Source organism: Triturus cristatus, chromosome 11 (assembly GCF_964204655.1).
Source record: "Triturus cristatus chromosome 11, aTriCri1.1, whole genome shotgun sequence".
NCBI lineage: Eukaryota > Metazoa > Chordata > Amphibia > Caudata > Salamandridae > Triturus > Triturus cristatus.
In genome coordinates this window covers 747,974,916-747,988,018 of record NC_140594.1, presented here as the reverse complement: position 1 = coordinate 747,988,018, position 13,103 = coordinate 747,974,916, and the positions used below count along the sequence as shown (strand labels likewise).

General features: G+C 41.5%; 1 protein-coding gene and 1 long non-coding RNA gene across 3 annotated transcripts in view; one reads left to right on the top strand and one right to left on the bottom strand.

Annotated features, from left to right (window-relative positions):
- LOC146785403 (uncharacterized) overlaps nt 1–13,103 on the top strand; it is a 259,272-nt gene that overhangs the window by 114,581 nt on the left and 131,588 nt on the right. For both annotated transcript variants that reach the window (XR_014970634.1, XR_014970635.1), the window contains exon 4: nt 9,664–9,708. This is a non-coding gene — a long non-coding RNA (uncharacterized LOC146785403). The remainder of the gene's footprint in view (nt 1–9,663; nt 9,709–13,103) is intronic.
- Nucleotides 1–13,103, bottom strand: part of LOC146785404 (alanine--glyoxylate aminotransferase-like) — a 309,868-nt gene that overhangs the window by 200,662 nt on the left and 96,103 nt on the right. The gene's annotated exons all lie outside the window — the stretch shown is intronic.

Genomic DNA, 13,103 nt, shown 5'->3' with positions numbered 1-13,103 from the left:
AGATGCGATAGTGGTCCCCATTTTCAAGAAGGGCAACAGAAATGAGCCTTGCTGTTACCGGCCCATTTCACTCTTGGACGCCCTATTGAAAATTGCTGGGAGAATAATCCTTAATAGACTCCAAACCTGGGCGTCTGAGGCAGGTTTTTTTAACAAAAATACAATATGGCTTCCGCTCAGGCATGGGAACCATTGAATAGGGATTAAATCTAGCTCTGATCATAGATAAATATACTAAAGCAAAGAGGGGGAAACTTTTTCTTACCTTTCTAGATTTGAGTTCAGCTTTCGATGGGGTTGATCATGGTATGTTATGGAATACTTTAGAAGATCTTAAAGTAGACAGGGTTCTAATACTGTTTATAAAAGAGATGTATAGGAACGCGGGGCAAGGGTTCGCTACGGAAAAAAGGGGGAGTGCTCGGAAATTTTTTTAATCGAAAAAGGCGTCAGACAGGGGTGTATACTGGCCCCTTTTCTTTTTACACTCTACATCAATAGCCTGGGGGAACACCTTATTAGAGAACAAAATGATTACCCGACTATTGGGGGTAACCCTATCCCCGCCTTACTCTATGCCGACGATGCAGTGATCATGTCAAGAACTCAACTAGGTCTCCAGAGAGCAGTAAACACCTTTGTTATATACATGAGAAAGAGGAGCCTAAGAGTGAATACAACAAAGACATACACTATGGTCTGTGGATGTAGTAGAGGCACGACATGTAATATTTTTATCGATGACAGAAAAGTAGAAAATATAGGTTCCTTCTGTTACCTGGGCATAAGCTTTGATAAAAAGGGAACATGGAAATCAGCCATCAAAGCTAGGAAATTGAACTTTAGCAGACCCTGGGGGCAGTTATTAATTTTGCAAAAAAAATAGGAGGAAGACCTGTCCCAGAACTCTTGAAAGTTTTTAAGGCTAAATGTGTGTCCACGGGGTTGTATGGGGCCGGATTATGGGGCATTGAAGACCCAGACATTATACAAATGTGTGAAAATGCTTTTATCCGTTATCTTCTGGGAGTACCCATTTCTTCTGCCACGTACAGTTGCCATCAAGAACTGGGACTCTCCTATATATCGGATACGATCAAGATAGCCCCATTATTATTGTGGCATAAGGTGTGGGTCACAGATGAGACAGTTTTTAATAGAGAAATAATTTTAGATTGCCTTAAGCTGGAGAGAGTGAAAGATATGGCGTGGCTTAATTACATAAAAACGACTACTCGGGCTATGGGGCACCCTGCATATTTTACAGATCCTAGCACTTTGGTGGATATTTCTAGGAAAGATTTGAAGTCACTTTGCCTGAAATATTTTGAAGATCAAAGATGGGTCCAAGAGAGTGCTAAGTACTCCGTTATGGCGAACCAATTGATTTTGAGTGGTACGGGCCTTCAATAATATTTGCTGCTAGTACAAGATAGTTTTAGTCGTATGCTCTTGGCCCGTTTCCGACTTGGTTCCTTTTACAGAATGGTTTTATTTCCAGAGACAAATGTTTGGTCATCTCAAGTCTCTGTATGTCCCTGTGATGACGTGTCACTACAATCTACAATGCACTGCACTTTATTCTGTAAATATTTTTCTATACCCAGGCAGCGATATCTCAGACCGATCCTTAAAAATTGGAACATTAGATACTCCAGGGTAGCGTTTTTGAGACTACAGATGATGGAAACGATCATGGCAGTCAAAACTTACTTGAAAGCGATTATTAGGTCACGAGCCATAATGTAACATTGGTAAATTGTTATTTTAACATTTTTTAATATTTAATCTTTTTATATCTGTGAATAGAATATTGTGATGAATTGCTCCCCTTTTCCTGTAACATATCTTTTGTACTTGATTACTGTGGATGCGCCTATGTATATGCTGCTATTTTGAACTTTTATGATTTCCATGCGATGAAATCGAATAAAGTATTTTGATTGATTGATTGATTGATTGACATCTTCAGTGCCCTTTATGAACAGTTAGCACAGCGTCCTTTAGGGATTGCCTGTGGTCGCAGCTGTGACCCTCGACTTTCCCCTTCTGAACTGTGGCACTGCCTTTGTGACTTGGGCCTCAGAAGTGGCCAAGTAAGTGCCAAGAACACAGGGGCAGTTCTCCCTTATGGGTGTCAGTTGGGGCTCCAAACTCCTTGTTTTTTTGCCATTTTATTTATTACACTAATAGAGAATAATACCATAGTATTCACTATTAGTGTATTAAAAATGGAGTACAATCAGGTGGATGAGGACCTTTCCTGACAAATGAAGCAAGTAAAAAATATTTTTAAATGTATGTTATGTGCTGGTGAGTGTGTTTATGTGTGAGTGTGTGCATGTGTGTAAGAATGTGTGTATGAGTGAAACTATGTGATAGTCAGTGACAGGTTGTTAGTGATAATGTGTGTGATTGAGTGTCGGTAAGTGAGTATGAGTGACTCAGCGAGTGAGGCTGAGGGAGAGAGAGTGACTGCAAGTGAAAAAATAAGAACTAATGAATGTGAGGGAGCGTTGTAGAGTGTAAGAATTGCTGTGCTTGAGAATAGTGAGTGACAGTGGGTGAGTGAGAAAAAAGAGTTAGTGCAAGTGGGCGGGCGTGACAGAGAAAGATTGAGTCAGAGTAAATGCAAATGAGTGTGAGTCAAAGTGAGTGATAACAAAAGGGTCAGAAATATGGAGTGATAGTAAGAGTGAGTAGTAGAGAGTGAATGAGTTATTGTAAGCTAGTAAAAATGAATAAGTGTGAGTGAGTGACAATGACTGTGAATAACTGAAAGTAAGTGAGCTTGAGTGAGAACATGCTTGTGTTCCTGAGGCTCACCCTGGCATACTGAAGGTAATTGTCTAATGGCAGCACCCATGGCAAAATGCTGGTATTGGCATCCTCAACATGACAGCACCTGAGACAAAATACTGGCGGACTGGAGGTAATTTTTGGCATAAAGGTAAAATACTGGTACTGGCGTACTAGAGGTAATTGGTAATAGAGGCAGTTCTTGAGATTATGGTAAATACTAGTACTGGCATATTAAAGGTAATTCTTGGCATAGAGAGCATTAGTGGCACAATGCTGGAGCTGGTATACTTGAGGACATATATGGCACTGGGTATCTGTGGTAAAATGCTGACACTATCACATCGGAGGTAATTATTGTCACAAGGGAGGTCAATTGTGGCATATTAGAGGAAGACAAACATTAGCAATCAATCAATAATCTTTATTTCGGTCAAAAAGTCCTTAAAAGATACATATAAAAACAATCATTAAAAACATCATTCCCAATAATATAAAATTGCATAAAAAAAATAAATACACTGTCACTTTCTATAGAAAAAATGCACAACAATCAAATGTAAAAAGATAAAAACAGTATATACGTTTTTTTTTTTTTTTTTTTTTTAATATCTATAGAGTACGAGACAGATTAAATGCGGCGGAAGGTGAAAGAAAATGCATTTGGGTCTCTATCTGTTGATGTATGACCTACGCCTTTGCCACATGGCATTTAAGTAACGGGAAACAGAAAATACCACTGATTGGGAGGTGTCACTTTTTAAAACCCTAGATGCTTGTTCATACTGCCTGAGCCCCAGGTTTCTGCATAATTGAATAAGCCATCTCTGTCTAATGTTCTTATAGGATGGACAAAAAAAGAAAACATGGGGCGCAGATTCCACATTTGCACCACAGGCTGGGCATTATAGCAGTTTGTCGCCAGGCCATTTGGAAGTAAAAGACCTAAGAGGTAGTGTGCCATGCCTAAATTGTACATAGAGTTTCCTTGCTTGGGTGGGAACAATTTCACCCAGGAAGGGCTCAAATTTATAAGCATCTTTGTACATAAGAAACTCTAAGGTTCGGGATCCCGGTACTGAGCTAGAAATAACTTCTTTGTACCGATAGTTAAAATAAATATTCTTCAGGTCAGCTTGGGACAGATTCATACATGTTATCTCTGGATTACTCCAGAGGCCCGGGAGACCCAACCTATTACTCTCTTCCCTTATATAGACCAACCATAGGATTTTATGTGATTGATGATATCTCATAAATTCCATTAGTTCCTTTCTAAAATATCTCAATTCTGAGGTAGTCCATAATCTGCGCCAGTATAATAGTGGTCTAAGACCAACTACCTCATTTATAGCATTGATATCTAAATCCATTCTAAGTGGAATAAGAGGAGTGCTGGCTGGTAGGGACAATAAGGATCTCAGAAAGCGGTTTTCCACCATAAGAATATCTTCAGTTCTACAGTGGCCCCATAACTCTGCACCATACAAGATGGCCCCTCGGGCTTGCGCTTTGTAGATTTCCAAAACAGGGGCCACAGGTTTAGAGGTAGATTCCCGATGTAATTTTTGTACCCCCCCTGTTAACTGTGCCAGTCTAAGTTTGGCCTTGAGTATCTTTGGGCCCCACTCCATGTTGTCATTAAGGGTGATCCCAAGGTAGTTGAATACAGCGACCCTGTCTGAAACTATGTCATTCAAAGATGGGCTGGAGCGAATAGTCTTCGGTGGATTACAGATCATATATTTTGTTTTTAAGATGTTAATTTCCAGCCCTCTTATCTTACAGAAACTGGCAAAGCTATCCAGGGCACGCTGAATTCCCATCGGGGATTTGGTCAAAAGGAGGGTATCGTCTGCAAACATTAGGGCCGCTACTTGCTCGCCACATAACTTGGGCGCATCGATGTTTTTAGTAGCCCTAAGGTGAGCAATTAGGGCATTAACAAAGAGACAGAATAGTGTGGGTGCCAAGACACATCCCTTTCTTACACCCCTATTGACCACAAACCTGGGAGTTAGTACACCATTTTTTCCGCTTCTGACCTGTGCATAATTGTCAGTATGGAGTCTCCTCAAAATATCTAGAAGATAGGATGGTATCCCCATATCTGCCAAAATATCCCACATGATGTCCCGGGGTACCAAGTCAAAAGCGGTTTTAAGGTCGACAAAGATAAGGTAGAGGCTGCCACCTTAACAGTCTTCCAATACAGGATTTGCAATCTAAGGAGTTGATCAACAGTTGATGTTTTTTCCCGGAACCCAGCTTGATAAGGGCTGAGTATCTCCGATTACTCCATCCAAGTCTGAATACGATCTAATATTATTCGGGCAAACAGTTTTTGACTCACATCGATCAGACTGATCGGGCGGTAGTTTGCTGGAATTAATGGGCATCCCTTTTTAAATATAGGGACAATTTCTGCTCCCAACCAACTTTCTGGTATGGGTGAGCCCTGCAGTATGGCATTGAACAGAATACAGAGATACGCAGCCCACATCTCTATCTGGTACTTGTAAAGGTCTCCCGGGATTTTATCTATGCCAGGGGCTTTCCCTGTCGGGAGTCTTCTTATTGCTCCTTCCACCTCCAGCAGTGTGATTCTTATGCCCATTTCTACATTATAGATGGTTGCTATCGGGATATCTACTGGTCTAGACTTTGAGTAAATACCGCTAGTCTGAACTACTAACAAATCTTTAGGTTCTCCATTTTCCTTAGAGTACAGCGCCCCAAAGTGCTCTATCCATCTTTCTGGTGGAATATTCGGCTCTGTGGCAGTAAATCCCTTACTGCTGCCAGTTCTTACAATTGCCCAAAATTCCCGGAGATTTCTACTCCCCAGCGCATTTTTATGTTCTCCCATCTATTACTTTCCCATTGTTGCTTTGCCGCGGCAGTTAACAGCTTATATTCCTGTCTCCTTAATTTAACTAGAGATCTTGACGGGGATTTAATTGCCTCAATTAATAGGGACTTTGCTGCTTTGCAGTTATTATCAAACCATGAATGAATCATTTGGTTTAACCTACGTCCAGACATTGCTGGATTAAGTAGATCACCCAGGGCACCAACCAGTTTCTGATGTATTATAGTTATTTCAGACCCCCCCCTCCCCCCCTCTTGTCCAGTTTCATTAAAATAATTAATTTCCAAGAAAGACTTAGTAATAATTGAGTACAAAGCACTCATTTTATCCGGCGATTGTTTTACCACGGGCCATTTCAGTCTTCTCCTATTATTTGTAAGATTCAATTCGCTAGTCTTTCTTAGTATGCCCCCCACTGAGATGCCAGTATCTGTCAATCTCAGATTTAGTACCAGGGCGTTATGATCACTGTCACATCGAGATAGAACTTCAAAATCAATTACCATAGGCCATGATTTGGTCTCTACCATGATGTAATCTATTAGTGATGATTGACCAGGACGGTTGAACGTGGCCCTTCCCCTGGTGTCAGAGTGGGTCCGACCATTCCAGGCTCTCAGAGAATGGGCCATTGTTATCGAGTTCAACTGAACTACTAACGGTGTCCAAGCTTTAACTGGAGGAATTTGGAGCTCGGGTATAGCCCATTGTTCATCTTCTTCTAAGTTAATGTGATTGCCTATAATGGACAAAGGTTCATATTGACAATTAAAATCACCAGCAATGATCAGTTGGGAATTTCTAGATACTGTAGGAATAAAAGTATCCAAAAATGTCAAAGTCTGGGATTCTTTACCAAGACTAACCGGACGTGAATAGACATTAATAAGGGTCAACCTAAAATTAGTCAGAAAATGCATTGTATGTCTACAATTGGGGTGGCTAGTTGTGTGACCACACACCCCAAATGTGTCGCAACCCATCTGGAAAGACCCCCAAAGGGCCTTCCCCTTTTCCCCATCAATACTAAATGGTTAAAAGAGGCAAAACCCGACCTTACTGTTTCTTCCCTCGCCCAAGTCTCCTGAAATATACATACATCAAATCTGTCTATAAAAGATCCCCAATCGGGGCAATCAGTTTTTTTGGCAAACCCGCCACATTCCAAGACAAGATCTTAATTTTATCTAAATTAATTGATTCACCCCTTGGCAGATGTATGAGAGTTGGGTCCGTGTCTATCACATTAATCCTTTGTAAAATATTGATTTTAATTAACCCCTCCTGGGTGGGACTACCCTGATGTTGTTTTTCTACATGCTCCTCCATATGGGCTACCGTTTGACTCTGATGCTGTGTTAACTCCAGGAGCTCGTCCAAATTTCCCATTCCTGATTTGGGATCATTATGGAGTACAATACGTCCCAGTCAATCGATCTCCTCAAGGGGGGTAAACCTATTTGTTACCGGTATATTATATAGTGGGAGACCACTTGGTGTCATCCTGTAAAAGTCCCCACGCCGGCTACCACAATCCCAATAGGAGTAATCTTCAGAAATATTCCGGGGAAGAGGATAAAAATAATCTAATGGCAAGATATTGATGGTAGTCTGAGGGTTCATAGGGTGCATCGGATAACTTAGCAATCTGTGGACAACTTCTGGATATTTGAAGTTGATTATCACACAATCTCCTTGTGTAGTTTGTTTAGTTTGGCCCACCCATGCCACCCGGCGCACCATTAGAATCTCATTGGTCCTAGTATATGGAAATTGTTTATGCCTAACCAGCCATGACAGTGTCTTATTTCTAAGATCTAATTGTGACTCGTACCGGTTGTGTTTAAGTTCGGGTATTCCAGCAAGAATGACCACATATGGGACTGCCGCTGGGGGTAAGCTTATTATTGGAAGTAGAAATTTCTGTTTTTCTTTCTGACCACTTCTTTATTTTCCTCCATTGCTTTATTACTCCTCACCTCCATGTCAATTGGTTTTACTCCTTTACTTAAGATTTGACTTGGGTCAGCATTTCTCGGTCTCGTTTGTGGGTCAGTGGTGTTATCTCTCATGTTGCTTATAGCAACTACCTCTTTAGGTATTGGTGGGGCCAATGTCGTATGGGGCCTTGGACTTGTGTGTACTTGTTGGATTTCTTTAGGAATCTGATGGACCTCAGCCCTAATTTGCTGCCTTTGTGGTGAATTACTATTGACACTCGGTTGCTTCGGCAATTGGATTTTGTTCACACTAGTCATTAAGTTTTGAACATGATCATATAGTGGAGCAATTTCTTCCTTTATAATAATCCTACATTGTATAAGGAGGTCTGCTAATAGTGCTTGGGCCCAAGGGGGATATGTTTGGTGTCCCATTGTTCTATTATTGCTATCAAGATCACTCTCTAAGCCTGTATCAATTAAAGATTTTTTCATACTACCCTTCCCTCCTTTAATCCCCTTAGTTTTAACCTGTCTTTTTTTTTTTACTGCTTATCTTAGATATTTTAGGATTCACTTCTTCAACTTAATCTATTTGTGGTTCGATGTTTTGTAAAGGAAAACATTCGGTTACAGAAGGTTCAGTACAATTAACTACAATAGTGATTTGATTTTGGAATAGCTTTATTCGACAACATGTCATAAAAGCACGAACAATACATATAACACAAAATGAATAAATAGTACATGGATTTACACGTAATAAAAAAAGTATTAAATAGATTCCATGATTGTCGAATATTAATCTTAAAATTCATGTGTGACCACTAAAATTTGCTAAAAACCTAGAAACCAGCAGTGTTAGGGGTATCAGCAATGAATGGGCTGGCAACTAGGATTGTGCAAGACGAGTGCGAATAATCCAAACCCCTCTTAAAAATTTAGCTACGGCGATTGCTATACAAGGGGTGCAATCAGACTCTAGTATCCTCATAGCTTCATTGTGGCGTCGTGTTCCCATGTTTGAGCAGATGGGTTTCAACCACTTACGTCTTGGACCAGTATAAAGGGGGCATACAAAAAATAGAGGGGCTATTGTCTCAGCCAGGTCAGGACACTTGATGCATTTATCATGAACTACAATAGGTGAAGTGGGTGTTACCAAAGTTGAAAAGTCCGGTGTAATTGATAAGCGTCTTTCTGTAAGTTCGATCTCCGAATTCACTGCCCCAATAGCTTTTTGTAACATCAAATCAATTGCTGTGGGCATCATAACTGTGGTAGTGTCAAGGGTGGTATGGGAGGCTTTATCAGTACATGCACGCTTTCTTTTTATACGAGCAGGGATGCCACTAATAGACATTATAGCAGTTACCTTTCTTTCCAGAGGTCAAAATACTAAAGGGAATGGCCCAGCCACCTCCATTCAGTGACGGGCAAGGACGGGCCCGCCCTTAGCCCGCGCGCGTCCCGCGGAGAGTCTGTGGCAGTTTTGTTAATGCTGGACTCCTCCCCCTGCAGCTGTTGTCAATCGAGTAGCAGCGCTGTGTACCCTGGGACATGCAGTCCCACCGGGGTCTGTGCAACTGTACTCTGCAGCCAAAAGATGAGACACAGCCTTTTCAAAGAGAGGTCGCTGACTCCAACACTCCGTCAGCACCGTGAAGGCAAGGAAGAGGGAGCTCAGACCCCCGTTTTCGCTGAGAAATACCTCAGTGAAAGCACTTCAACGATATAGCTGGGGCTACATGTTCAGATTGATATGATTAACTCACACCAGGTATAAGTGATTAGACGCAGCATATACTGTCTCTGTGACGTAAAAGGGATGAGCCTAAATGACCTGCTCCACTGTGGCTGCTGAGGGGCAATTATTGGCAGAAAAACTTTCAGCGCGAGCCCGGCCCACACACCGGAGACATTGATTGACGTGAGGTGTGCGTGTTTCTTCTGCATGAAGAGGGGGTGAAAAGTAAAGAATCTGCCTTTAAGCAAAAGGAGAACAGCAAACCTTGACCTCGTAAACACAAATGCTGTTTTTCTTGTTCTCAGGTGTGCGGTTAGAGTCGATCTGCAAATGTGCCCTGGCATACTGAGGTAATTTTTGACATAAGAGTCACAGTTGGTGTATGGATGGAGCTAATGGCAAAATTATGTTTCATATGTTGTATGTAATTTTTGGCCCAAGTGGGCACTAGTGACAAAATTCTGCTGGCACAATGGGGAACATTTTTGGCATATGGGGGAACCCATAGTAAATTTCGGAAAAATTGGGTCATAGTCACGGGGAATTTAATTGTATTAGCTTGACATATAATGAAAGGTCTGAATATTTAAGGAATATACTTTAAGAGCCTATGACGTGCTAATATATTTATGTGAAAGTTGAGCTTGAAAGTGCACTGTTCAAACCCATTTTTAAAATCTTTTCTGTGGGGCAGGACCCTCTGTCTCCTCTTATAACAGGTCTGTCTCACTTGCTTCACACACTTGCTAAACTTTCAGGGATTTACACTCCGGAACTTTCAAAGATCATTTCAGCACCCTTTCAAAGATCCTGCCAGACGGTATCTAAAATAGACATGTATCCATGTTGTGGTGTTATATTAATCACACACTTATTATGGAACTTCAGCAATGTCACTTGTGATGTTGCTAGGGTTAAGTTCATGTTAAATGACCTCCTGTGAAAATTCTGGTTCAAAGGTCATATGATGTCAATACCAGTGATGTCATTAAGGTCAAAGGGTGTGTGATGCCACTTCCGCTAGTGAATCAACGTCCATGACATTTACTGAAAAGGATTATTTTTCCCCTTTGCCATTCTATACACAATACTCTTAAGCTTCCTCTGGCTCTCTTCCCTAGCTATGTGACACCCCTCTCCACCACCCATGAACATCTACACCTGTTGTTCTGTCTCTATAACCAGGAGTTACTTTTACCCTTACAGAGCTCTTTCCTCATTTCTCTATCCCACTCTCTCTCTCTTCTTCATCTCTCTACTTCTAAGGATAACCATGCAATCAAACTCCGATCAAACTTCCACCACTCCAGCATCCTGGTAGAACTCAAACCAAACTGACTACATTGAGCTGCTTTCCTCACCCTGACCCTTTGCAATATTTAAGCCATCAAACTTAAATCCATTTTCTATACTAAAGATTCCTTATGACTAGTCTTCCCTTCCTGGGTATAATCTACATAAAGCTTTAGCTGTCTGGTAGGAACTCATGTCATCAGACAGCACACCACACAACATACACATACATATTCATACAGACACAGAAAGGAGCTTATGGACAGTCCTATTCAGCCACTGGCTACTGTGGTTCAGATGGCTTTAGGCATTGACTGCCAGGCTTTGCTATTAGGTTTGATTTCAGCCTATTGCTTTCCCCAAATTTGACAACTGAGAAAGTAAACACAGAAATACATACATTGACATTTTGACATTATTTTTTAAAATTATTTTTTAATTTTTGTAACCATTAGAATAGTCCCCTACCCCGTATTCTTCTCCGTATGCTGAAGTCCCGCTCTCACTGCACCTCCTGCTCACTCGTCCATTTGTTTCCAGTGCTCCCAACCCATCCAGCTCCCTTTTTCCTTATTCAATATATCATGTTCAGGAGGTTAGGCAGTCTAAAGTGCTATAAGGCCCCTCGCTCTCCTTCGTGTACACTTGGGCAGTTTATTTATTGTTTTAATTTGTTCAGATCCCTGGGATGCCACTAAACTGCATTGGCTCCAAATGCATGCTGCCCTCAGAAGCCAGTGCCACCCACCCAACAAATTATAGAGAATTGTACTGGACAAGGAGCATCTTCACAACAACCTGACACTAGTGTACTCAGTCCCTCTCTGAGGCTGTTGAGGGTTATAACGAAATAGGCCAGCAAGAGACTAGCATGTTAGAAGTTATCACACCGTTTCATTACTAATGGACACAGTCAGTCCAAAATCACTTTATTCGATTATTCAAAATCATAAAAGCATGTTAAAATACCCAGCACGTACAAAACATATAACACTCAAAATCCATCATAAATAAAATACATCTCTAAAAATTCAGCAATAAAATATAAAATACATAATATAAAAGGGAGAGTCCATTATACAGAGAAATGAGCAATTAAGATTTAGTTTCTTTTGCTCCTAGCTCTAACTGCTGCAACTATAAAACCAGCGATATAAAAAATTTCCCAAGGGCTATTCAGCATCTGTAGATATGTTATGGCTGGTCTAACCTGCACAAAGTCTTTATCTTTTAAAATTGGAAAAATAAAACGCTTCTGAATCGGCAGGAAGTGGTCACAAAACATTACAAAATGCAGGGCATGGGCACCACCTTTTTCGGCAGAAATCCCGTCCTTGAATGTGAGGGTCCCGCAGGGATCGATTCTCAGTCCCACACTGTTTAATTTGTACATGGCCCCTCTTGCCCTTCTCGCAGAGAAGCATGGCGCTATAATAGTGTCATACGCGGACGACACTCAATTGTTGTTCATGTGCGAGAAGGGCTCTGATTTTGATGGGACCTGTATAAAGAACTGCCTCTTTGAGATCTTTTCGTGGTTTAACTGTAATCAATTAAAATGCAACTCTGATAAATCAGAGATCATGTTTTTTGGTCTACCACCCACATGAAGCCTGGGACTCTTGGTGGGTACAGGACATGTCCCCCCCACTGTCTGAGGTCACTACTGTGAAAAATCTAGGGGTCAAATTGGATTCTGCACTCTCTATGAAGGTGCAAGTCCAATCAGTGGCAGGTACATGTTTTGGGACATTGAAAATGCTAAAAAACTTCCTCCCACTTCTACCAGTATCTCACCGTAAAACAGTGGTCCAGGCCTTAGTGATATCGAGACTGGATTATGTCAACTTTTTGTATCTGGGACTTCCTGAGTATCTACTGGGTCGTCTGCAGATCATTCAGAATATGGCAACCAGGGCTATTTTCTTAACTATGCCCAGAACACATACCTCTCGTCTCTTGTCCTCACTTCACTGGCTTCCAGTGCAAAAAATAATTTATTTCAAAGCTTTAGTCCTGGTTTTCAAGGCTTTCCATGGGATCGGGGCCCCATATCTAAGGGAAAGATTTCAGCCTTACATGCCTCAGCGCTCTTTAAGATCTTCTACCCAGTGCCTGATCTTGACTCCAAGGGTCAGGCTCTCACGGGTATGAGGAAGATCTTTCCAGGTAGTAGCATCCCGACTCTGGAATAACCTTCCACCCTTGCTGCGACAGATCCCGGACCTTCTGACTTTTAGGCGGAATCTGAAGACGTGGCTTTTCCAGCTATAGGATTTTCTTGTACTGTGGTTGGGGGCTTTTGTTTGTCAGTAGTTATGGTGGTCTTTTCTTAGCGCCGGGACACTCTTTGGAGTAGCCGCGCACTCTACAAATTCCAGATAACATAACATCACAAGAACAGGGTCCCTGTTCCTCTGACTTGTTCCAGCCCAAGGGTTCGGCCAATAGG